Source organism: Cervus elaphus, chromosome 17 (assembly GCF_910594005.1).
Source record: "Cervus elaphus chromosome 17, mCerEla1.1, whole genome shotgun sequence".
Lineage (NCBI taxonomy): Eukaryota > Metazoa > Chordata > Mammalia > Artiodactyla > Cervidae > Cervus > Cervus elaphus.
In genome coordinates, this window is record NC_057831.1 from 55871697 (window position 1) to 55898781 (window position 27085).

General features: G+C 41.7%; 1 protein-coding gene across 4 annotated transcripts in view; it reads left to right on the forward strand.

Annotated features, from left to right (window-relative positions):
* C17H4orf19 (chromosome 17 C4orf19 homolog) overlaps positions 1-27085 on the forward strand; it is a 79211-nt gene that overhangs the window by 25806 nt on the left and 26320 nt on the right. Inside the window, exon 2 of one of the 4 annotated variants that reach the window (XM_043871408.1) lies at positions 4467-4555. The exons of 2 other annotated variants lie outside the window; for them this stretch is intronic. The gene's annotated coding sequence lies outside the window, so the exon portion shown is untranslated. Of the gene's footprint in view, positions 1-4466; positions 4556-11165; positions 11253-27085 lie in introns of those variants that run through there. One more of the 4 variants, XM_043871409.1, reaches the window with a different exon arrangement.

Below are 27085 nucleotides of genomic sequence, written 5' to 3' on the forward strand. Positions count from 1 at the left end.
AAGGTGTCCCCAGGTTTGGTTTCTCCCGAGGCCTCTCCCCTTACTGACTCTTCACATGGTCCTCCCAACAGTCTATTGTCTGCGTGTCCTGTCCAGTCTTGCACTGAGTCACTCAGTTGTGTCCAACCCTTTGGGACCCCTTGGACTGGGGACCCCCCATGGACCAGGACCCTCTGTCCATGGGATTCTCCAGGCAAGAATACTGGAGTGGATTACCATTCCCTTCTCCAGGGGATTTTCCCAGCCCGGGGATCAAACCCAGGTCTCCTGCACTCCAGGCGGATTCTTAACTTTCTGAGCCAGCAGGAAAGCCCCTGTGCGTCCTAATCTCCTCTTCTAATGAAGACGCTAGTTAGGTTGGAGTAGGACCTAGCCTAATGAACTCATTTTACCTTAATTACCTCTTTAAAGGTCCTCTCTATAAACACAGTCCCGTTCTGAGGTGCTATGGGTTAGGGACACAAATCAACCCGCATCAACCCCAGAAGCATAAGTATTTCTGCTAGAGCTGGTGCCACCACTGAGCATTCATAGCCTGTACCACATTCCAGCTCTGGTGGTCCCATGTCATGAAGGGTCATCCATCATCAGCTCGCTCCATAGAGAAGTCCCCGTAAGTGCTGGGGCGAGATTTTTGTTACTTAACTCAGACTTATTAGTAATCCTGTAAAATCCAATAAAGGAAAAGAAAAATGCAACCAGTTGTATCCCTCTGATCAACCCCATGCCCAAGTTGTCAAAGATGAGATGTTAGAGGAGGAGGAGGAATGCTTCTCAATTTTTCTTACAACGTAATGAGACCAGCATTTCAGCTTGAAGCAGCAGAGCATCTGAGCTAGGTGAGCTAAGCCAGGTCTGCCCTGTTCCACTGCCCAGCACTGGTGTAGCCAGGTCTCTTAGATGCAGAGTCAGAGCGAGCTGTGTGTGCAATACATGGGGACTAAAATTCAAATTCTTTATTTTTAACTTCTTATGTTGTATTGGAGTATAGCCAATCAACAATGTTCACATAGTTTCACGAGAACAGTGAAGGGACTCAGCTATACCTATACATGGATCCACTCTCCCCCAAACTCTCCTCCCATCCAGGCTGCCACGTGACATCAAGCAGAGTTCCTTGTACTATACAGTAGGTCCTTGTTGGTTATCTGTTTTTAATATAGCAGTGTGTTCATGTCAGTCCCAAACTCCCTAACGATCCCTTCTTTCTTCACCCTCTGCTCAGAAAGCAAGTCATTCAGCTTTTCTCTGTTTCTTATTCTGGGAGAATGGCTGAAAAGATTATGTTGATAGATTATCCCGTCTTTAAGAAAAGAGCAAAAACCACTCTGTGCATGTAAAAGTAAGGCCGTCTTTCATCTCACTCCACCAGAAGGCCGAAGCAGTATGGCTGTATGTCAGCAATTCATAAAACCCACCCAAAGAGTGAATACTTTATCATTTTACACACTATTTTATATTCTATATTCTCTACCAAAGTCACCTTCAGGTTTCCTACATTTCTAATTTCAGACAAGCTTTTAAATGTCATCCTGTCATCTTTATTGGAATTAAGTGTGAAATGAGTCACAACCCAATGAAAACTGCCTGCTGATTTGCTGATTATATACAATTTATGTTAGGAAAGGAGCCAGAATTTTTGTTTCCTTCTCAATCCAATTAAGTTTCAAAGTCTGTCTGCTACTTTCTGGAACCTAGGTAACACTAACTGAGTCGTTGTATGAAACATGTCTACTGTATTTTCACAGTGGGACAGGCAGAAGATGCGTGGTTCGCACATCAGTCAGCTACTTCTCAGGAAGAGATGATTTGACCTGGCTTTACAGGAACCCACCCTTCTCTCCCTAACAATAGCACAGAGATATCCACACAAAATGAACCAGAGATCTTGAACTTGTTCAGTATGGGGTTACCGTAGCTGATCCAGTTCTGATATGTTGCCCCTGTACATAGCCAGAATTGTCCCACACTGTTCCATGAATCAGGTTTGAATTATGGCCTCCATCCAGAGTAAAGTTAATCAGAAAACTGATGTCTTTGTCCAGGACTGGCTTATTGTCTTTTTTATTTTTTTCCTGGTAGGTATTTACCTAATTCATACATTCTTTCTAGTGCTATCACAGCTGCGCCAGGGGTCCTGAGATCCCTTTAGTTCAAATCCGGTTTCTGCCAACTTTAGCACCTTAGCATTTTGTCAGTCTGAGCTGAAGATCAAAGCCTGACTCCTGGTTTTAGGTGAATATATTTTATCCCTGCCCTCTTCTTAAATGCATGGCTGTACAGGTATCGGGAGCCGCAGGGACTAGGCAGCCTGCTAATTACAATGTTTACCTACTAGTTTCATGCAAAACCGAACCAACCCCAGGCACGCCACCAAGCAGCCTTCAGGGAAACAGATTCCGAAAAGCTTCACCGAAACCACTTATTTATTGACACTCAGAGCAAGAAACACTTGAACCAAACAAGGAAACACCCGACCTTTCAAACCCCTGACCTTTGTCAAAGGTTTATTGAGAAAGGGACGCTAGGACAGAGCTGGGGGTGCCAAATCCAGGCAGCCTTTGTCACACCCTTTGGCCAGGCAACGGTATCAAATGGCACTGGATACAAGGAGCTTAAGGAAAAAAAGAAGAGGAACAAGGTTTCTCTCTCTACAGAAACTGGATTAAAGTTACTGTTACTTTATGATTTATACTATGTATCTTTTTCTAAAATGTGTTTTCCTTCTTCCTACTTCTGGCTCACTACTCGCATACATAACACACACATATACACACACATAGAGTCCCACACCTTCATATTTGAATAATACATTCTGCTAAAAATACCCACCATCACAGATATAATCTTCCTCTTGGAACATCTGTTCTAGTTCCTGGCTGTCTGGAAGTTCTGAAGATGTGAGTCAGCCTAGAGCTTTTTGTTAAACAATAAAGAACACCATGAAGTTCTCTATGGGAGGCTGACATGTGTAAGGTAATTAGCGTGGCGCTGGGACAGCCCCAAGATCCAGAGGTGGTGGCGGCGATGTACTCACGGATGATTGTTGTTATTAAGGGGGCGGAGGGGATATGTGTGACACTTTAGGTTCCATTTATTTAAATAGAGCAAGAACCATAGGAAATGGTTTCCTTATTTCCAAGTCTCTTTTTTTGGCCCAACAGTTAATGAAATACTCCAAAAAGGCAAAGAGACGCTCTGCCATACACTCACATTCTTTAGTGTGAAATTTTCAAGTTACAGAAAAGTTTAAAGAATTGCACATCCCACCATCTAGAATCTACAATTCACATTTTGTGGCTTTTTAAAACTCACATATTAACCACTTGGCTATCTACCAATCCCCCACCCTTTTTTCTCGGGGTGGGGAGGGCAGGGTGGGGGGACTACATTTCAGAGTATATTGCAGACCTGACTTCATTTTCAAACATTTCAGTATGTGTTTTGTTGACTGTAAGTTCAGTGTTTATTTACTGTTCTCTTCCTCCTCTTCTCCTTCACTTTCCCCCTCTTCCTTCTCCTTCTTGTAATTTACATGCAGTGAAATGTACAAATCCAAGTGTACAATTTGGTGAGTTTTGGCAACTTAATACAACTGTATAACCCAACTCCACCTCGAGAAATAGAACATCCTCTCCCAGGAAAATTTCCCTGTGCCTCTTTGCAACCAGTTCTTGTCCCCACCCTGATGGAACCAGTCAATATTCTGATTTTTTAAATTGCCATGGATTAATTTAGCCTACTTAAAACTTATATAAATGAATCAGACAGTCCATGAGAATGTATTCCCTCTTTTGTGTATGGCTGCTTTTACTCAACATGTTTTTGAGTTTCATCCACGTTGTTGCGTATATCAACAGTCCACTCTTTTTTCTTGCTTGGTAGTATTTCATTGTATGACTACACCACAGGTATACTGTTGATGGGCATTTGTGTTATGTCCAGTTTGGGGCTACTCTGAATGAAGATGCTGTCAACACTCTTGGACAAGATTTTATGCAGATATATATTTTCATTGCTCCTAGCTAAATACCTAGGAGTCACATTGCTAAATGATAGGGTTGCTCCATATCCTTCATAGCCACGCCTGCTGGGCCCAATTTTCTTAGAGCAGCAGCCTCCAAATCCATTCAAGTCCAGAATATACCCAGCCTGCTCCTCGTTGCTGTTGTTCTGGACAATAGCAGAACAAGGGGCAGTAACAATTATTTTTAAGTTCTAAATGTTCTCCATTATCCTTCTGCTTAAAGAAAGTGTGTTTTTCAACCAGCATGTTAAGACATGTCAGTATTTGCATCGGTGGAAGAAACAGTACTTTGGACGTTGTAGGTAATTCCAGCCCATCTCATTTGTAAGTTGGCACCTACATCACAAATGCTATTGGTGGCAGACTGTTCATTATTTGAATATTCTTGTATGGCAAGTAGGAAAAATAAAACCCTGAAAACCTCTTCTCTCACCCATAGGCTCCTCTATTCATTCAGCCCTCTATATTTGCAAGTTCGGCATCTATGGACTTAACCAGCTACAGATGAAAAAAAAATTTTTGAAAAAAGTAAGTTCCAGAAATTTCCAAAAATGAAAATTTGCATTTGCCACACACTAGCAACTATTTACAATTATTTGTATAGTATTTATGCTGTATTAGATATTATAATCTAGAGATGATTGAGAGATAATATCTTATGCAAATACTCTACCATTTTTTCTTTTTCTTTTTTTTTAATACTCTACCATTTTATGTGAAGGACTTGAGTGTCCTTGGATTTTAATATCCATGGGGTCCTGGATCCCCCAAAGAATACTAAAGGATGACTACGTTTGATTTCATCTGGTCACCTAACATCACTCAATTGTGTGTTTCTTTAGTCACTTCTGTCTGCCATCCTCTGTTGCATCCATTTTTTAAGCCCTCCCTCCTTCAGTCAGAGTAGTGGCTCTCAGCCAGGGTCAACTTTGCCCCCAGGTGACAGCATCTTTGATGGTTATGTGATCAGGAAGGGTGCCACCAGCATAGTCAAGGCCCTCAAACATCCTGCAATGCAAAAACAGTCCCCCCCAAAGAAAGAATTATCCACCCTAAAATATCACTCGTGCCAAAGTTTAGAAACTCTACAGGCAACACAGAAGACTTTAAAAATTGTGATATAATAATGTGTTTTATTTTTTATATTCCATTTTTTAAAATTGAAGTATAGTTGATTTACAATATTTGTTTCAGGTATGTAGAATAATGATTGGGTATTTTTACAGATTATGTTCTCCATTAAAAGTTATTATAAGACAATGGCTGTAATTTCCTTTTCAGTATGATATATCCTCGTTGCTTATCTATTTTATACACAGTAGTTTGTATGTCTTAATCCCATATCCTGTATCTGTGAGTCTGTTTCTGTTTTGCATATATGATCATTTATATTATTTTGGAGATTCCACATATAAATGATATCATATAGGATTTCCTAACTCTGACTTATTCCACTAGGTATAATATTCTCTAGATCCATCCAGATTGTGGCAAATGAAATAATTTCATTCTTTTTTATGGCTGAGTAATATTCCATTCTGTGTATATGTGTGTGTGGATGTATGTATATACATCTTTTTCCGTTCATCTGTTTATAGACACTTGAGTTGCTTCCATATCTTGGCTATGGTAAATAATGCTGCTATGAATATTGGGGTGCCACGTAACTTTTCAAATTTGTGTTTTCTTTTTGCTCTTTTTGTTTTTGGGGGTTTTTGTATACATACCTAGGAGTAGAATTGCTGGATCATATGATTATTCTATTTCCAATCTTTTGAGGAACTGCTTTTCCATAGTGTGCTACCAGTTTACATACCCACCCACAGTGTATGATGATTCCCTTTTCTCCACATCTCCAACATGTGTTATTTGTAGATTTTTTTGATGATAACCATTCTGACAGGTGTAAGGTGATATCTCTTGGTTGTCTTGACTTGCATTTCTCTAGTAATTAGTGTTGTTGAACATCTTTGCATGTGCCTGTTAGTCATCTGATGTCTTCTTTGGAAAAACATCAGTGTGCGTTTCTTTATAAATATATTACAGACCAAGATCTAGCAGGAGTCTAATAAATACCATAGTTATGAGCATAAACAATGTTTGGGATCTACAACAGCTCTAAAGCATTGTGAAAATGCCTGCTTTCTGTTAAGGGTGAAGTCACAGGAACTGCCAGCAACGCTGTGATGTAATGCCTGCATTCAGAATTGAAGAAAATACTAAATTTAAGTTAGAGACTCAGAAAGAAGGAGATATGACTTTTACTCATTTAAGTTTACTGATGCCTTGAACCCTATCCAGGAACTCCTTGAGGCTCTATAACACCATAGCTTAAAAACTCCTGTATTTGGGGAGATTTTCATCACACACACACACACATTTATCTACATGTACATCCCTTCTTCCTTCCCTCTCAACACAGAAGGAGATGTCCCTTTCAATCAAGAAACAGAAATTATTTAGCCATTACAAGCAAAAGGAAATTTAATACAAGGAATCGAATGCTTACAATATCCCCAGAAAGGCTTGAGTAGTAGGCTCAATAACACCAAAACAACAAATACCGCCATACAAGTAACCCTCCCAGGGAGCTGCCTCCTCTTACACAACCAAAAAGAGGGGGAATTGGAAATGGTCAGCGGAACACTACCTTAGCTGGGGTTAGCCCATGAGCTGCCGTGAGTGATGGCCCTAAAAGTATACCACGACTCAGGGGTCTGCACAGACAAAAAAACCAATGCCCCACATTCTGCCTCTTGACGTCCACACAGCACCAGGGTGCTGGAACACTGCTGATGGAAAACCCAGTGCATCCCTGTGGGGTTTGCTAGCAGAAAAAGCAGAAGTGGCCGCAGTCCAGCCCCTGCCTCCCTTCCTTCTCCCTGTCTCATCTTGCAGGCATGCATGCTCAGTTGCTCAGCTGTGTCTGACTCTTGCAACACTATGGACTACAGCCCGCCAGGTTCCTCTATCCATGGGATTTCCCAGGCAAGGATGCTAGAGTAGGTTACTATTTTCTACTCCAGGGAATCTTCCCAACCCAGGAACTGAACCTGTGTCTCCTGCATTGCAGGTGGATTCTTTACCACTGTGCCACCTGGGAAGCCCCCCATCTTGCATAGGCTTGTCTGCATCCAAGTGGATCTGGGAACCCTGCTGCAAGTGAGGCTGGGGGCTCTTTTCTGCTCTCTAGCCTCTGCAGAACAGGAAGACGTAGAATGAAGACCCCGAGCATAGGTCCATCTCATTTCTCACTGTCTCCTGTCTGAGGCTGATTGATCCTCCTTTATTCCCTTCTGCCTGCTAACAGACCTTATTCCAGCCATAATCCTCTCTCTTTCCTCTGTCTTCAACTCCTCGCTTTCTTCCCACTGTCTCCAACCAGCATATCCAAACAACTTGAAAACTCCCAACTTAAGTAAACCTTCCTTTAATCCTGTTTTCTTCTTTCTCATTCTCTCTCACCTTCCTTTCACAACCAGTTTCCCTCTATAGAGTTTTTATGGGTAACGTTTCCACTTCTTCACCTCCTACTGAGGAAGCTGGGTAACCCATAGCAGTCTAGCTTCCAGATTCACCCCTGCACCAAAACTGCCTTTACCAAGATCACCAGTTACCTTCTTGGTGCTGAACTTGGGAGGCATTACAGTCCTTTGCTTCCCTGACCCTTGAGGGTCATTTAACACTGCTGGGCAATCCTTGCTCCCTGAAACTCTTTACCTGCTTTATTACCACACTCACTTCTGTTTATGTATTTGATTGATCAGTTTTTTGTTTTTCAAATAAGAGGTCTCATATATTTATTACTAAACCAATTTATTAGTATAGATGCTTTTTTTACATTAAGCAGTATTCATCAAGATTCAGTCTTTGCTTTAACTCTGAATAATTTTTCATGTTCATTGTCTTTAATATTTATTCACTTCTTAATTGGTTGGTCATGTCCTTTGTTGCTGATATCTTTAATAAATATCCTACTGAATTATGAACCCTTTTAAAGTTAAAGATAGTGACCCTTTATCATCTGTGTCACAAATGTTTCATTTGATCTTTGCAGTTTTTCACATTTTAAGGTGAAAAATGTTTGCTTTTTATGTAACTTATTAATCTTTTACTTGTGTTTTTTCAAGAACTTTAGTAACCAAAAAAAAAAAAATCCTTCCTTATTCTTTAATTAGATAAATATTCACTTGTATTTCCCTACAAATATTTTTATTCTCATTTAATTCAGGATCTAACTTTTCTCGAGTAACCTGCTGTCTAACAACATTTATGAAATGATTATAAAAATCCACAGAGCGTTACATGTAGAAAAACCTGAAGATTATAAACACATACACACAAATTAAAACTAATAAAGGAATTCAGTAAAGTCACAGGATACAGAATCAACATACAAAAACCAGCTGCATTTCTATGTGCTGAAAACAGATTATCCAAAAAGAAAATTAAGAAAACAATCCCAGTGAAGGTAGCATCAAAAAGAATAAAATACTTTATTTGTATGGGAGTAAGTTTAACCAAGGAGGTGAAAGAACTGTAACACTGAAAACTATAAAACATTGATGAAAGAAATAAAGAAGACAGAAATAAACAGACACCTCACGTTCATGGACTGGAAGACTTAATATTGTTAAGGTGCCCATGTTACCCAAAGTGATCTACAGATTCAATGCAACATCTGTCAGAATCTCAAAATCTCAAAATGTTTTTACAGAAAAAGAAAAAACAATTCTAAAATTCATATGGAGCCACAAAAGACCCAGAATAGCCAGAGCAAACCTGAGAAAGAAAAGGCATGAGATATCACACTTTCTGATTTCAAAGTGTATCACAAAGCTGCAGTAACTAAAACAGTTTGATACTGAAAACAGACATACAGACTAATGGAAAAGAATAAAAAGCCCAGAAATAAGTTTACAAATACATGGAATCTTAGTCCATCGAAGCTGCTGTAACAGAATGCCATAGAATGGGTGACTTGTAAAAAACGGAAATGTATTTTTCACAGTTCTGGAGGCTGGGAAATCCAAGAACAAGGTGTTGGGATTCAGTATTTGGTGAGATCTTACTTCCTGGTTCATAGAGAACTATGTTCTTGCTGTAACCTCAGGTGGCATAAGGCACTAGGGAGCTTTCTGGGGTCTCTTTTATAAAGGCACTAATCCCATTCTGGGGACTTCCCAGGTAGCTCAGTGGATAAAGGATCCTCCTGCCAATGCAGGAGACACAGGAGACTCAGGTTCGATCCCTGAGTCGGGAAGATCCCTCAGAGGGTATGGCAACCCACTCCGGTATTCTTACCTAGAGAATCCTATGGACAGGGGAACCTGGGGGGCTACAGTCCCTGGGGTCGCAAAGAGTCAGACACAGCTGAGCAACTGAGCACACACACGCACAATCCCATTCTTTCGGGCACACGGACCTCGGGTCTGTAGCGTAAGTGTGACTGATCTTTGACAAGGATGCCAAGAATGCACAATGAGGAAAAGACAGTTGGGAAAACTGGATATCCACGTGCGAAAGAAGGAAATTAGACCCTTATCTTACACCATATACACAAAAATCAGCTCACAGTGGACTAAAGACATAAACCTAAGACCTGAAACTATAAAACTCCAAAAATATGACAGAAAACCTTCATGGCGTTGATCTTGGCATTGATTTCTAGGATCTTATACCAAGACCCCAGGCAACAAAAGCAAAAATAGACAAATGGGACTGCATCAAGCTAAAAAAGCTGCATATAGCAAAGGAAATGGTAGAGTGAAAAGCCAACCTATGAAATGAGAGAAAATATTTGGAAACCATATATCTGATAAGGAATTAATATTCTTTGGGGTTTTTTTTAAGGCAAAAATACAGCTCACAACTAAACAGTCTTACTTCCCTACAATGAGTCTTCTTTATTAATTTCTTTAAAGGTAAATTACACATACTGTAAATTATACATACTGGTAACATTCCATTTAAAATAGTGATTTAACCTATAAAAATTTTAGTATAAACAGAAAAAATGAGTGAGAAAAATAAGATTGCATTCATAGATGAGAGAATTGTGAGTAACTGTAATGTATGGTTGTATAACTTTCAACTATGAGAAGCATACCAAATTTTTTTTTTTTTCCATTTTAAATTCAACAAGCAACCTCCTTCTCTGTAGGCCAGATATTGTTGAGGACCTGGAATAATAAAAAGGAATGCGAGCATGTCCTTAAGCCAGTCGTTGGACTCGTTGACTTGGCACTAGGACAGAGTTAGTCCACCACATCCAAGAATGCCAAATACATCTGGTGTCCAAAGGAAAGCTTTAGCGTCAGATACTAAACGTTGGTGCAAATGAATGTAACCTGAGATTTTGCCAAACAGGATTACTATGGTCAATGAACAATGTGTTCCTTGACTTTTTGAGACTGACTTGACCAAATTTGTCATGGGAAAGTCTCTCTCCTTAGAGCTTCCATTATTCTGAAGACCAGGTTACATAAATAAAGTCCAGGTTAAAGAAAGAGAAAGAGAGCACGCCAGAGCCCATGAAAGTGCACACCAGCCGTGAATCTAAGACCCCAATACATCAGTTCTGTTCTTTGCATATGTTTTTAGAGAAGACACATGTAGGCGCTGTTTTCAGTGTTCTGCAGGTATTAACACATACACTTCTCCTGACAGCTATATGAAATAAGTATTCATGGATGAAGAATTCAGGGCCTAGGGAGACTGAATTACCAATCACCAAGCTAGGAAGAAATGGGAGATTTGAACTAGACAATCTTTATATTTCTCTTTAATTCTGAGCTCCATACCTAGCCTCCCCCTTTTAGTGTTGGTTTTGTTGAAAGTGAAGGGCAAGTTGAAGGACTCACCATCAACTTCCTAGGCACACGCTAGAGAAGATGCCAGTGACTCGGCTGTGCTGCCAAGGTTAACATTGACTTTAGCACAAATTTATGCTAAAGCATTAACTTTACCGGAGTTTATAGCACTTTCCTTCTACTCCCAGCCTCCACCCAAGTTCTCAAGCCAAGTTTAACTCCCTGAGATGGATAAATATTAACTTTTAGGCCCGCATCACCATACTTGCGTCACAGGCCAGAGTCTAAACAGCAGGGAACTTTAGTCTCTTCCTGTGTCTCCTCTCACATGGACAGAGGAAGACAGAAGTGCAACCTCAGGCGTTTCTCTACAAATCGATAGATGGTTGTGCCACCTTGCTCTCCTTCATTCGGTAGGATCAGATTATGTCTTTGTAAATATGTAGATAATACATACTAATTTTTAATGATCAAATAATCAGGGGAATTCCACTGTTGATTATCAGATTTCTGTGTATTTATGTTCACAAGTCCAGGCACATGTACAAAGAGATACAAAAAAAATACACATGCAGAGGTCTAGTCCAACCCTCTCAATTTATGAAGAAGGAAAGTAAACAGCCAAAATATTATTTATCAAAATTACATAGGTGTTATTTTGAAAAAGCAGTACACATTAGCTGTCTATATACTATTACACTTTAAATTATTTTTGAAGTTTTCATCAAAATCATATATAGCAGGGTACAGCTTAAAAGACATGCTGGTTCTACAAGGTTCCTTAAGAAAATGAGCAGGTCCCAGCCTCTTGCTCCTCTTTTCCCCTCCCCCAGAGAAACTACTTTCCACTCCGCCTCCATATGTCTTAATGGCAAGTAAGTACCGCCACCTCCTGCTTTTTTCAGAGACATCACTGTACGCTGACTTTCCCCTACAAACACGAGGACTTAGCTCTTTATTCTTCTATACTATGTGCACTTGCCATCCTCACAGTGTAGTGTCATCTCGGTTTTGATTAGAAAAATATTCACAGTTTACATTATTATGACCATGCAATTCAGAAATGGAGCATATGCTATTTTTTTTTCTTATCAGCATAACCTATTCCTAGAGTTAATAATCTTCTTTTTACTTGTTTATTTTTGTCTGTTTGGCTTGTATGTGTGTGTTTTATGTACTTAAATATTCATTCAGTAGTGAAATATTTGCCAGTTGTGTATAATTTCTCCAAAGGTGTTCCATGATTCTATCAGTTTCATATCAGGTATTGTATCCATTCTGTCCATTTTCATGCTTTTGAAGAAATCTCTCTCAGAGACTGCTCACCTGCTCATCTGGTCTGGTTGCCCCCTCTGCCTGGTTATTACTGAGATCTTCTGTCATTGCAGTTCCACAGGGTCCCTTCCTTTCTCTCCTGTGTTGGAGCTCCTATTTCATAGACCTCTTTTTTCTCGTTTTATTTCCTCATTTTCTTGGACTATATCTACAGTAGCTCCCTGAGAGAAAGCATATGAAGTTTAAAATTATGTAAGAACTTGCCTGTCTAAAAATGTCTGTAATTCTACCTCGCTTGACTGATAACATGATTTCATAGAGAGTTCTATGTTGGAAATTATTTTCACTCAGATTTTTTTTTTTCTTCCAAATTTTGGAGACATGGCCCTGCTGTTTCCTTGGTCACAGAATGGCTGCTCTAAGTATTTTAATTCCAGTCACCGCTCCAGTTCCCAGTCATATATATGTATGTGTGTGTGTGTGTGGGTATATATATATACATATTTTCTTATCTTCTTCTCTGAAAGTTGGTTGAATATGTTGGGAAATTTCACAGTGATATCCCCTCAGTGCAGGCTTTTGTGGGTTTTGTTTTTGTTTTTTTAATCCATTGTACAGGAAACTCGAGGGCTTCCGTGGTGGCTCAGTGGTACAGAATCTGACTGCCAATGTGAGAGACACGGGTTCGATCCCTGGGTTGGAAAGATCCCCTGGAGAAGGAAATGGCAACCCATTCCAGTATTATTGCCTGGGAAATCCCATGGACAGAGAAGCCTGGCAGGCTACTTGTCCATGGGGATGCAAGAGAGTCAGATACAACTTAGTGACTAAACAACAGCTAGAAACTCACTGGGCCCTTTAAATCTAGAAAATCTACCCTCCAGTTTTGAGAAATTTTCTTGGAAAATATTTGATATTTTCTTCTCCTGTGGGTGTTTTGTTTTCTTTTGTGTTACTTTCCAGATCTCCTGGAATTCCTGGATTATTGATCTGCTTTTCTTATTCTTGCTCTCTTGTGATCTGTTTCTTTATCTTTTCACTCTAATTTCTTCACTTTTAACTTAAATTCTTTCAAGTCAAGTTTTTATTTATGCTGTCCTATTTTTAATAACTAACAGGCTTTTTTGTTGCTCTTCTCTTTTTAAACGGTATCATTTTCTTGCTTCATGAGACAATATATTTCTCTTATCCCTATGAATTCTTTAATAATCTTTTTTTGAAATTTTCTTTTTATTCCATAATTCCTGATCTCTCCATATTGTTTTTTTGGTTTTCCTTAGCTATTTGATAATCATTAATGTTCTTATACATAAGAGTGAGGGAGTTTAACTAAAGTTCCAAATGAAAATGTGAGGGTGGGAGATAGATTGCACTTATTGATGGTGACTTGTAAGATCTGGCTGAGCTATTGTTAGGGAACTTCCACCATCAGTCATTTTACGGCTTTCCTCCTGTGTTGGCCAGATCCCCTTAGAAAATGCCTGCAAACTCTTGCCCCGAGGGTAAGGGTCTGGCTGCCAGTGTTTGTTTGGGAGGTTGAGGGTGAGGAGACAGGAGGAATCTTGGGATACTGAATGCACATTTACTTCATTCTCCTCTCTTTGTGTGGTACCCACCCTGAATACTGGGCTTCCCAGGTGGTGCGAGTGGTAAGGAGCCCGCCTTCCAATGCAGGAGACATAAGAGATTCAGGTTCGATCCCTGGGTCAGGAAGGTCCGCTGGAGGAGGGCATGGCAACCCACTCCAGCATTCTTGCCTAGACAATTCCATGGACAGAGAAGCCTGGCGGGCTGCAGTCCATGGGGTCGCAAAGAGTTGGATGCACCTGAAACGACTGAGCACGTATGTGTGCACGCACTCTGAGTGTTACCTGGACCTTCCCCTGATTCAGAGATCCAAGGCAGCTGCTGCTGGTGTTAATAGAAAGTAGGCGGATGAGTAGCCACGCACCCAGTGGGCCTGAGAACGCTGACCCAGAAGCTGGAAATGGGACAGATGAATCCCATCAGTTTTCATGCCCTCTTCCCCCACCTTTTTTTTTTTTTTTTTTTTTGGCCACACAGCGTGTGGGATCTTAGCTTCCCAACCAAGGATTGAACTCATGCCCCCGGAATTGGAAGCATGGAGTTTCAACCACTGGCCTGCCGGGGAGGTCCTGGCAGGCTACTCAGAATGCTCCATGACTGGAGCGGTGGGTGCCTCGGGCTGAGGGGAGAGGCCCCCGAGGCCAGAATGGTGGGAGTGGTGGAACTGTGTTTAAGAAGCAGGTGACACCCCACCCTCCTGTTCCAACTGCAAGCACCTGGGTGGCAGCACCTCCTCCATCTCAGCAGAGGCCTGGAAGTTTCTCTCGTGGTGAGAGCAAAACAGAGGGCCGTGAATGTGAGAGCAGCCACGGGTGCCTTTCCAGAGTGGGGTCTCTCGGGAGCTTGCTCTCAGGTATCTGGCTGTGGCTTCAGTCACTGAGGCTTGATGCACTGGGGGAGGCACTTCCGAGGTGGCTTCGCGGGTTCCCCTCTACAAGGCCTCTCCACCGCATCAGGGTCCTCAAGGCGGGGCAGCTGGCTTCCCCCAGAGTGAACCACTTGGAAGACCACTGCAGGAGCAATTATGCTTTTCCTAACCTAACCTACCCTAGCCTTGGTAATCACATGTCATATCATCGTGTTATTGAACACACAGGCCAGCCCTGCGTCAGTGTGGGAAGAGGACCTCACGAAGATGCAATACCAGGAGGCAGGGATCACAGGAGCCAGCTGGGAGGTTGGCTACCCACCCCCAAAGCCTTTCTGTGACACTTTCTCATCTTTTGCTAAGCCGTGAAGAAAGGGTTTTTTGTTTTTTTTTAAATGAAGTGCAGGTTAAATAGATACCCTCTTCTGAAGTGTTGTCTAAGGCAAATGACTGAGATGATATGCAGAGACACCAAAGCAGTCATCACCCATGGAGAGTCCAAGAGGGATGAATGGGCACACACTGGCTTCCAGTAGGGGGTGAGGTAGGACCCCAGGTGCTAAAAAAGGGAAAGGCCAAAGGACTTTAGCCTCTGATGATTCGAGGAATCCCGATATAAGTTGGAGTAAATATAGGTGCCAAGCTTACAATTCCAAAATTCGTTCAGTCCAGAGAAACTGAAACAGGAGAATAGAGAGAAAGAGATTATTCATTTCAGTTCTACAAACATCCATGTGTTTCCTCTGGGATCGGAAAAGAATAACAAGGGGACGATAGTGCAGAGGAGGGAAGCTAGCAATGAATGAGCCCCATAGGGCTCCGTACATAATTGTTTTAAATTTTGTGTCACCTGGGAGGTGGGTGCTGCCATCCTCATTCAATGGGAGTAAACCAGTATACGTGCGTGTGTGCTGAGTTACTTCAGTCGTGTCTGACTCTCTGTGACCCTAGGGACTGTACCCCACCAGGCTCCTCTGTCCATGGGTTTCTCCAGGCAAGAATACTGGAGTGGTTTCCTTCCTCCAGGGGATCTTCCCGACCGAGGGATTGAGCCCGAGGCTCTTCTGTCTCCTGCATGGCAGGCAGGGTCTTTCCCACTAGTGCCACCTGGGAACCCCAACCAGCATAATCAGCCATGTAACCTGTAAGGGCCAAAGTTGCATTTGACCGTAAAGTAGCTCTTTCAAGCATCTAAGAATCAAACTAGATGGGATCCAGCTTAGAGAATAGCAGCCAGAGGAAAGTTTGAGGTGGGTGAGAACTAGCCAATCTCCAGCATCACCCCTGTTAGGATGTAATGAAAGCAAGTCTCAGACCACGTTCTCCACATACATATTTTTATTTGCAAGCAGACACAAACCAGTGTAGCAACCTGTTTTGTAAACTTGAAACCCCAATCCTCTGTCCTTCTAAGTTCTGCCACCACCCTGCAGAAAAGATTGAGTTGGACCAGACAATATTCCATACACAGGATTCTGTTACTCTTATAGTCAGCATCAGGCACCAGAAACCATGTAATCCAATGACAGATCACAGGACTGGGAATCCATGCAATTCCCATGCAACCACTGGGAATCATGCAACATGCCTAAGGGTGTAAACTCTACATTCTACTCCCTGTTTACATGGAGCTAAGGAAGCCAGGACTGTGTCCCTTAAATCCCACAAGTAGTGTCTATTTCTAACATTTTTTTCCTGGTTAATATATCAGTGACCTCACCAGTGAAAACCCATTTATGCCATTCACCAATTCATATCTTAATAAGTGGACAGTGGGTTTGCATTTAATGACCTCTTCTATGTTTGGACTTCCTGATTAGGTACTAGTTGATCACCCTGAAATGTAAATTTCTCACTACCCCCTAAAGTTTAATAAATGAAACATTTATATCGTACTGTGTATGGTGAAGTAAATTAAGTTGTAGACACTAAAGCAAAGGGGATGTGTAAATTCTTAGCCCAGAGAGTGGACGCAGGCAGAGCTAAGTTGAGGACTGGACTGCGGTACCATGGTGTTTTATGTTTAGTTACCATCAGATTGCCTCATGTATTGGATTTGGCTTCTTAATCAGATTATAAAATTCTTGGAAAGAGTGAGTCACATAGTTTTTAAGTTTTCCACAATGGCCAGCACAGTTGTAGATACATATAGTTACGTATGTACAATACCTTTTAATTGTTTAAATTTATGGCACTATTTGGCTTCCCCAGTGACTCAACAGTAAAGACCCCACCTTCACTGCGGGAGATGCAGGAGACGTGGGTTCAATCACCGGGTCAGGAAGATCCCCTGGAGGAGAAAATGGCAACCCACTCCAGTATTCTTGCCTGGGGAATCCCATGGACAGAGGAGCCTGGTGGGCTACAGTTCGTGAGGTCGCAAAGAATCTGATGTGACTGAGTGATTGAGCACATATGGCAATATTTTACGAAATATTGGGGTCTGAGGATTTTCTATTTCCATCTGAGTTCTAAAGTGCCTCAGTAGACTAAAAACCTAACGGCATTAAAAAACTGCCTAGCTCACTTGAAATGATGCAAGGCAATTTGCAACAAGTGAGGGGAATAGTATACCTTTTGTATAGTATTTCTTTTTTCAAAGTCAATTCCTAGCCTTGGCTGTAATATATATTAAGCTTCATCAGAAGTTAGGCCTGAAGGATGAATCATAATATACAAATAGAAATGGTGATTTTTGGCTTCATTCAGAATTGTTTAAATTGTGTTTGCCCGTTTCTACTGAATTTAATGACAACGAGTCCCAACTCCAGGAGAGCAAGCACTGGGTTTGTTTTTATTCCAGATACTGCTTGAATACAAATGGTTGCAAAGCACTGTAGGAGTTGAAGAGCTTTGACTAAAGGAACCTCATGCTTTCGTTTGAGTTGTCAGCAAGGAGGGGCACACCTCTGCTCCTCTTGACTGTGTAATCACTACCCCTTGGCAGCAGTTGGGGCTTTGAGTTTGGGTTTGTTTAGCAATAGCAGTCAGCCACACAGCCAACCTGCGGCCACACCCCATCCAAGGGGGCCCAAGGCTGGATTTTCTGTTTGGCGTTTAACTATTGCACAGGTGTGTAAAGTTCCGAGAACATGCTAGGAGTTTAACTCTGAGATGTAAGCTGTTAGAGCACCTCTCTGGGGAAGAGGGAGAAAAAGAACTAGCAGAACTGCTCCAGTGTAGGTCTGATGAGGTCAAAACCCTGGTGAAGCAATAAAAGAAAGAAGAGAAAAAGGTTTCACACAAAATCCCCAGTTCCTCTGCAGTTGCCCAGAGAGAGGAAGCCTATCTTGACTGGCCACAGTGTTCTCCTAGGCAGGAAATGTGCCCCCTACAGGCTGGGGAAGAAAGGTTTCAAGGATTTAACTTGAAAAGCATAACCTCAGATGTGCAGATGACAGCACCCTTATGGCAGAAAGCAAAGGAAGAACTAAAGAGCCTCTTGAAAGAGAACTAAAGAGCCTCTTGAAAGAGGAGAGTGAAAAAGTTGGCTTAAAACTCAACATTCAGAAAACTAAGATCATGGCATCTGGTCCCATCACTTCATGCAAATAGATGGGGAAACAATGGAAATAGTGACAGATTTTATTTTGGGGGGCTCCAAAATAAAAGATGGTGACTGCAGCCATAAAATTAAAAGACACTTGCTCCTTGGAAGAAAAGTTATGTCAAACCTAGATAGCATATTAAAAAGCAGAGACATTACTTTCCCAACAAAGGTCCACCTAGTCAAAGCTGTGGTTTTTCCATTAGTCATGTACGGATGTGAGAGTTGGACTATAACGAAAGCCAAGCACCTAAGAATTAATCTTTTGAACTGTGGTGTTGGAGAAGACTCTTGAGAGTCCCTTGGACTGCAAGGAGATCCAACCAGCCCATCCTAAAGGAAATCAGTCCTGAATATTCACTGGAAGGACCAATACTGAAGCTGAAACTCCAGTACTTTGGCCACCTGATGCGAAGAGCTGACTCATTGGAAAAGACCCTGATGCTGGGCAAGACTGAAGGCAGGAAGAGAAGGGGACGACGGAGGATGAGCTGGTTGGATGGCATCACTGACTCAATGGACATGAGTTTGAGCAGGCTTCAGGAGTTGGTGATGGACAGGGAAGCCTGGCATGCTGTAGTCCATGGGGTCGCAAAGAGTCAGACACGACTGAGCGACTAAACTGGGCTGAACTGATACATTTACTTTACATTCCTTCTAAACTTACATTATATGGTTTAGCAGTGTGTACTCAAATTTAAAGACACTATAGTTTAAGGAACTATTCTCATCAACAGTTCTAGCCCAGTATACATTATGTAAACTCCACCAGGAGAGAAAAACTTCCCCCTTTTTCAAGCTTAAGTTTGTATGTTCACATACATACATTTTATTATTATTACTCTTAAAAATTCAATTTAGGTAATCTGGTTCAATGCTTATAGTTTGAGGGTTTTTTTTTTTTCATTTGTTTTTATTAGTTGAAGGCTAATTACTTTACAATATTGTAGTGATTTTTGCCATACATTGACATGAATCAGCCATAGATATAGTTTGAGGTTTTAATTCTGACAGCTTGTCATATTTGGTTAATCATATTTTGTGCTTTTTCCCCCCCATTTAGAATGTTTCCCACCCAGGAACCTAGCTTGAGTTTTAATGAAGCATGATGATATAGCAGCTCTCACTGAAATCTATGAATTTGAATGATGTTTAAATTTAACAGTATATTACCTAAAGTCCTTATGCGTAAAATGTTTCTAGGCTAAATTCTGTGATTTCCCCAGAAACACATATCAAATTGTCTTCAATAATGTGCTACATAAATATAACTAGGTACTTTAGTTTACAGCCATTAATTTTTTTCTTTTAGTATTTCTAGCTTTGAAATTCATATACATTCCTTCCTTTGTATCTTCTCCTTAACCATATGATCATGTGTTATTGTTATAATTTTCTTATATCTTAAGGTTAAGCTAACTCCCAGTAGCTCTGTTACCCCTTCTGTGCTAGAAACACGTAGCATTTGCTGAAATTGCCCATGGCTTGACAGTTAATCCTTGGTGTCCCTGAAATTCAGAATAAAGAATAGGGTTTCTAAATGCATATACAATTAAAGGACAAGTGAGGTCTTAGAATCCTGACTTCCTTTAGATTTGACCTGATTAATACACATAACAAATGGGTTGTTCTTTTTATTCTTAGAAGAAAATGCCATATTCTAGAGGGGGAAATATGGAATCAGTTCAGCCTGTTTACCTTCCTATTAGAAGGCATAAGGGGGGACTTCCCTAGCGGTCCAGTGGCTAAGACTCCGAGCTTCCAAAGCAGTGGACCCGGGTTCAATTCCTGGTCAGGGAACTAAATCCCACATGCCTCAATTAAGCGTTCTGGTGCTGCAGCTAGTACCCAGCACTCCAGTACTCTTGCCTAGGAAATCCCATGAACAGAGGAGTCTGGCGGGCTGCAGTCTATGGAGTCACAAAAAGTCTGACATGACTGAGCATCTGACACTTGCACTTTTCACCTTTTCATTACTCCTATTCCACATTTTTTTAAAACATATATAAGCCTTTTTGTATTTGTAATTTTTAAATATCTACTTTAAAAAAAAAAAAAAAAGGGTCTAAAGAGGCTTGGAATCCCAAATGTATTGATAGATGTTCCAGGGCAGCATATTTTTGAAAGTATCAAACACTCTTTAAGAGAGTTTCATTCATCTAAACAAGACCCTCCCCACATGACTATTATCTATGCTGATTTCACAGGAGAAAACTCATGCCCATGATTCAACATAAAATATCTACTATTAGAAGTTGCCCTTTGGGTCTGCTAAAACACTCCCAATTACAAGTTTTCCTTCACTTTTTTTTTTTTTTTCTGAGAAGGGATGAAATAGTGCTTTGAGGAAGCCAAGTAACCATCTTGCATATACCTCAGAAATCTTGTTGTGACCTGGCTTGCTCTGACTCACTCAGTCACATTTGCAAAGCACATCTCTATTAAGAGAAGAAGCAGTGTCCTGAAGGGTCCATGTGTGTTCAGAAAAGGAGTCTTTTCAGTGACTCTGCCACCATCTTCACACTTAGTTATGTTTGAGGCAGTATTTTAGGACCTTTGTATGCCCTATCTCTAAACCTTGTAGTCATGCTAGAAACAGCATTATCCCCATTGTCAGTTCAGTTCAGTTCAGTTCAGTCGCTCAGTCGTGTCCGACTCGTTGCGACCCCATGTACTGCAGCACGCCAGGCTTCCCTGTCCATCACCAATTCCCAGAACTTGCTCAAACTCATGTCCATCGAGTTAGTGATGCCATCCAACCATCTCATCCTCTATCTTCTCCTCCTCCTCCTGACCTTAATCTCTCCCAGCATCAAGGTCTTTTCCAATGAGTCAGCTCTCTGCATCAGGTGGCCAAAGCATTGGAGCTTCAGCTTCAGCACCAGTCCTTCCAATGAATATTCAGGGTTGATTTTCTTTAAGATTGACTGGTTTGATCTCCTTGCTTTCCAAGGGACTCTCAAGAGTCTTCTGCAGCACTCCAGTTCAAAAGCATCAATTCTTTGGCACTCAGCCTTATGTCCAGTTCTCACATCTGTACATGACTACTGGAAAAATCATAGCTTTGACTATATGGACCTTTGTTGGCAAAGTGATGGCTCTGCTTTTTAATACACTGTCTAGTTTTTTCATAGCTTTCCTTCCAAGAAGGAAGAATTTTTTAACCTTAATCTTATGGACATCTAATATTTGTTAATGAAAGAAATGAAGGAAGGAAAAAAACAGCTAAGGAAGTTCCCATTATTTTCTGGAAAATTGCTTATATAGGATTAGGAATGCTTAAGTGGAAAAGATAAAAATAATAACTGACCAAGATATATTTGACTCAAGTTTGGACAGGCATCTCATGGAGACAGACCATGTCTGCAGAGTTCTCAGTTCCCTTAGAAAAGTAAGTGGATTGCTAAGTAATAGTGAGAAGTATAGTGCACATTTTTTGAGTGATTATTAAGCATCTTCTTTTTTTCTGGTTTTGATATGAAAAATACATCAAGTTCTTTATTTGGGAGGGTGGTGTCCATTTTACCTCACTCATCAGAAATAACACTTAAAGGAAATCCTGAGAAAGTTTTTGGTCTCCTGGGATTTTGCTGTTGGTTGGAAGGGAAGCTCTGTTGGTTTTTGGTATTTGTGTGTGTGTGGCATTTAAGGAAGCAAGATGAAATAGGTAACCCATTTAAACCCAATCTTTTTTTTTTTTTAACTTTTGAAGAAAACATACAATTTAAAGAACCATACAATTTAAATCATCTGGCTGCAGTCTCAGCAGACTAGATAGATAATACTTTCTTAGAGGATGAGCACACACTGATGTAATGGCATCATGAAGTCTAGGAACTTAAATCATGAGAACCCATGTCCAGGAAGATCCTGGGAGTCCATTCAAGCGTGGTCACAGTTGGTGAGTCTTCTGAACCCTGAAGCCATTTCTTGACCTCAGTTCCCTTTAATCAGACCTACTGCTCTGAATCTATTAGTATAAGGCCAGACATTTAGGGCCAGCTGGTTAAATATTATTGAGCTCCCACTGCATGCCTGGTGCTGGATTGAGCACCAGACAGTTTTCTTAGGGAATTTACATTCTAGCACAGAACAGCCTAGAAACAGGTAAAAATTCTTTCCTTTATTCATCTAAAATCAGTCAAATGTATGTCAAGCACTTTTCTACACACCAAGGATGCAACTGCAAAAAATTACGACTCTTGTATGAAGGGTGCAGCAGGTCCTGTGGGAGTTCAGAACCAGGACGACCAGCATAGCCCAGGGGATCCAAGGTGCTCTCCTTTCTGGAAGAGGCCAAGATGGAGTGAGAAGTCAGTCAGCTAGACAACATGAAGAGGGCTTTCCAGGGAGGAGAGAGCTCAGGGCAGTCCAGTAAGAACTCCCAAAGTGTGAAAGCATTGAGGATTTCTCCTCATTATCCCACCACTGTGTGGGGGGTTTTTGCAGATGGGGTGGGGGTGTGCAGCCACGGTGATTCCAAGAGCAGGAGGTGGAGGAACAGGAAGTGGGAAAGGGGTGTCAGGAGCTGGTTCCAGCGTCCCTTTCCCCTTCCTCAGGCTCTGCCCTCTCCACTTCTGCTTGTTTTCCTGACCTCCTTTAGGTCTGCCATGGGTGCCTGGACAAAGAGTGGGAAATCATTTCATTCTGATTCTATATTTGCTGTGAACTAAAAGTCAGTAGTTTTTTCTCTCTTTTTTTTTTTTAATACTTATTTATTTGGCTGTGCTGAGTCTTAGCTACAGCATGCCAACCCTTAAGTGTGGAAGGTAAATGTGGCAGTGCCTACCCTGGAGCCCCATATCCTGGGATTTAGGGTCTCAGTTGATAGAGTGTGGCAGCTTCAGGGGCAGTCAGAGCTCAAATCTTGGTTCTCCTACTTGTTCACTAGAGGATAAAAGGCAATTGTGTAACTTGTGTTTTCTCCCCTATTAAATGGGCTTAAGAATAATATCTCCTTGGAATAATATCTTGGAGATATTATGAGGGCTGTTATAAGGGTTAAATGAGATAATGCACATAAAGTGCTCAATGCATAGTAAGCACTCAATATTATCACTATTTATTAATAATATTATTATGCCATTATGAATAATAGGTAGTAAATTAGATTTTGTGGTTACAAAACTGAATAAGCCACAGCACCAGCCAGAGAGACAGACATCTGTGTTACTGACCACGAGACCAAGGGATAGAGTCTGCGTAAGAGTCGGCACAGATGCTTCCACTGGACTTGGGGACCAGGGGTTCACAAAGCTCCACAGAGCAGATCACAGTGGGCCTTAAACCTGGGAGGCAGAATTTCACTCACCTTGAAAAGGTGAGCCCCGCTGCATGCATGCATGCTAAGACACTTTAGTCATGTCTAACTCTTTGCAACCGTATGGACTGTTACCTACCAGACTCCTCTGTCCATGGGATCTCCAGACAGGAATACTGGAGTGGGTTGCCATGCCCTCCTCCAGGGGGTCTTCTCCACCCAGGGATCAAACCTGTGTCTCTGATGTCTCCTGCATTGGCAGGCAGGTTCTCCACCACCAGGGCTACAATTATATTAGTTATCTATTGCCGTGTAACACAGTAATCGCCTCCCGCCCCCGCCAATTAGTAGCTTAAAACAGCAAACATTTGTTATCTCCCAGGAACCCAAGCACAATTTAACAGGGCACCTCTGGTTCAAGGTCTCTCTTGGGGTTATAGTCCAGCTGTTGGCCAGAGCCGTGGTCATCTCCAGGCTGCATGCAAGCTGGAGAAGCCACTTCTGAGCTCACTCGGGTGCCCACTGGCCAGCCTCCAGAGACCTGCTTCCACGTTCACTCACATGATTCTGGCATGCTTTGGTTCCTCCTCATATACTTTGTTCATCCTTTGGAGCTAGAGTCAGCACTTCATAGAGGGCCAGAAAGTAAGTAGATATTTTAGGATTTGTGGGTCATACAGTGTCTGTCACCACTACGCAACACTGCTGTGTAACTTGAAAGCAGCCAGAGACAACTCCTAAATGAATCGACATAGGTGTATTCCAAGAAAACTTTATGTAGCAAAATCAGGTAACTTACTGTAGACCTCTACAAGGACAGCAGAATGGTTTAGAAAAATTATTGCTGGGCATCACTTAGCCTCTCAGGGCTGCAGGTCCCAATCCATAATACATGTGGGCTAGAGTAATTTTTCTCAGGGCTTCCCACTGCAAAATGTTGTGTTTCTAACTTTAATCTTTATTCATAGCAGTTTAATAGCTATTTCTTTGTTCTTACTGTTTCTCTGCTAAGACTAAGAACTTAACCAGAGTGTCAGTAACACTTCACAGATCTCACTGTAAAATGGGAGACATTTAGCCAGGGACAGCTGGTAAAGAATCTGCCTGCAACTCAGGAGACCTGGGTTTGATCTCTGAGTTGGGAAGATCCCCTGGAGAAGGGAAAGGCTACCCACTCCAGTATTCTGGCCCGGAGAATTCCATGGACCGTCCATGGGGTTGCACAGAGTCGGACACAACTGAGCAACTTTTACTTTCACTAGCCAGGGACACTTAATTTTTTTTTAATATCTATGTAATTATTTATTTGTCTGCCCCAAGTCTGAGTTGCCGAACATGAGATCTTCATTGCTGCATGCCGGCTCTTTGGTGTGGCGTGTAGCCTCCTCTCTAGTTGTGGAGCGTAGCAGGCTCAGTAGTTGCGGCACGTGGGCTTAGTACACCTGGAGCATCTGGGATCTTAGTTCTCCATAAGGATGGATGGCACACGTGCTCAACCGTGTCCGACTCTTTATGACCCCATGGACTGTAGCCCACCAGGCTCCTCTGTCCGTGGAATTTTCCAGGCAGAAATACTGGAGTGGGTTGCCGTTTCCTACTCCAGGGGATCTGCTCAACCAGGAATCAAACTCGTGTCCTGTGTATTGGAAGATGAATTCTTAACCACTGGGCCACCAGGGAAGTCCCAGGACAACTTAATTGACGTGTTCAAGTCCGTCTTTTAATACATGGCATCTCAGTTAGTCATGGCATGGCTGGCCAGCTTGGGGCAGGGAGTGATGGGCTCTTGCTGCAGAATCCTTGGCCAGGAGCTGAAGGACCAATAGCATCATAACAACAGCTACTGGTGATTGATTGCTTACCTATGTCAGTGTTGTTGTTCATTCGCCAAGTCTTGTCCGACTCTTCTCAACCCCGTGGACAGCAGCATGCCAGGCTTCCCTGTCCCTCACCATCTCCCAGAGTTTTGCCCAAATTCATGTCCACTGAATCAGTGATGCCAGCCAACTATCTCATCCTCTGTCACTCTCTTCTCCTTCTGCCTTCAATCTTCCCAAGCATGAGGGTCTTTTCCGATAAGTCAGCTGTTCGCATCAGATGGCCAAAGTATTAGAGCTTCAGTTTCAGCATCAGTCCTTCCAAAGAGTATTCAGGGTTGGTTTCCTTTAATATTGACTGGTTTGATCTCCTTGCTGTCCAAGGGACTCTCAAGAGTCTTCTCCAGCACCACAGTTTGAAAGCGTCAATACTTTGGTGCTCTGACTTCTTTATTGTCCAACTCTCACATCTGTACATGACTACTGGAAAGACCATAGCCTTGACTATATGGACCTTTGTTGGCAAAGTGATGTCTTTGCTTTTTAACACACTCTAGGTTTGTCATAGCTTTCCTGCCAAGAAAAAATCATCTAATTTCATGGTGTGGTCACCATCCACAGTGATTTTAGAGACCAAGAAGAGGAAATCTATCACTGCTTCTACCTCTTCCCTTTCTATTGGCCATGAAGTGGTGGAATCTGATGCCATGATCTTAGTTTTTTTAATACTGAGTTTTAAGCCAGGTTTTTCACTATGCCAATACCAAGTATATAATCCATGGTTAACAGCTCTTAAGGTTCTTAAGATGCAGATATTTACAGAATCACAAACAGTGAAGTCCCCACAAGAGATAGATGAGAGCTGAACCTTTCAGCTCTGAAAATTTCCCTGAAATAATTCCACGTAAGTCTGACTTAGGGTAAATACGCAGCCTGATTTTTCTAGAACAGCCATAATGTCAGATCAAGTCGTTCAGAGGTTGAAAGAGGTCTGGATTACTTTTTCATTGTTCTCTTCAAGGCTCTTGGTATATTAAAGCAGTAAAATAATGACAGAATGGGATAATAAAATTAGAGAATATTTTAAAAGCTTTCATGTATAGATCTGCAATATTGCATACATGCATAAAGGTGATAAGATTTTCCTATTTGTATGGAAAGTATTAGTTCATTGAGACCTGCAGGAAATTTACTATGGAAACATGGGGCTGAAGTTCAAAGCTGTGTGATAAATATTGTCTTCTTTCAGTCCCGTCCGTGTAGCTCTGGCTGTATATTTGGAGATAGTGGTCAAGAGTCTACATTGAGGCCCTCCATGAATGAGAAGCTTGGGTTAGTTGATCTCCTGTATCCCATGTTCCCATACTCCCTACTTGCCCCCATGATAATAAGCTTTATGACATAAATCCTGTCATAAGGAAGACTCCATGATATAAATTAAAAACTTTCTGAATCCCAGCTCCACCATTTGCTAGTTGTGTAGCCTTACATGAGTTAGTTAAGCTTGCTAAACCATTCTCTATATTCATAAGATGGAACTAGTAATGCATATTTCCAATTTATGGGAAGAAGACAAAATAATGAACGTCAAGTACCAAACTCAAACTGGAAGTTCAAGTGTCAGATACCATCACTACCACAACACACACACACACACACTCACACACTCAGTCTTGCCTCCGATCTGGAGCCCAAGTTTGGGTTTTGAACATCTGTTGAGTAACTACACTGCCATCCCCAGGGCCTAGTAAAGAGTCCTGTGCCCCCAACTTCCCTGAGCTCCCGTTCACAAATGATCTGCCAGCCCCACAACTGTGGTGACTTGGCCCCCCGGCCCTGCCTCCTGTTCCATCCCCCCTTGCTTGCCTTTGGCAAATGAAAGCGTGAGAGAC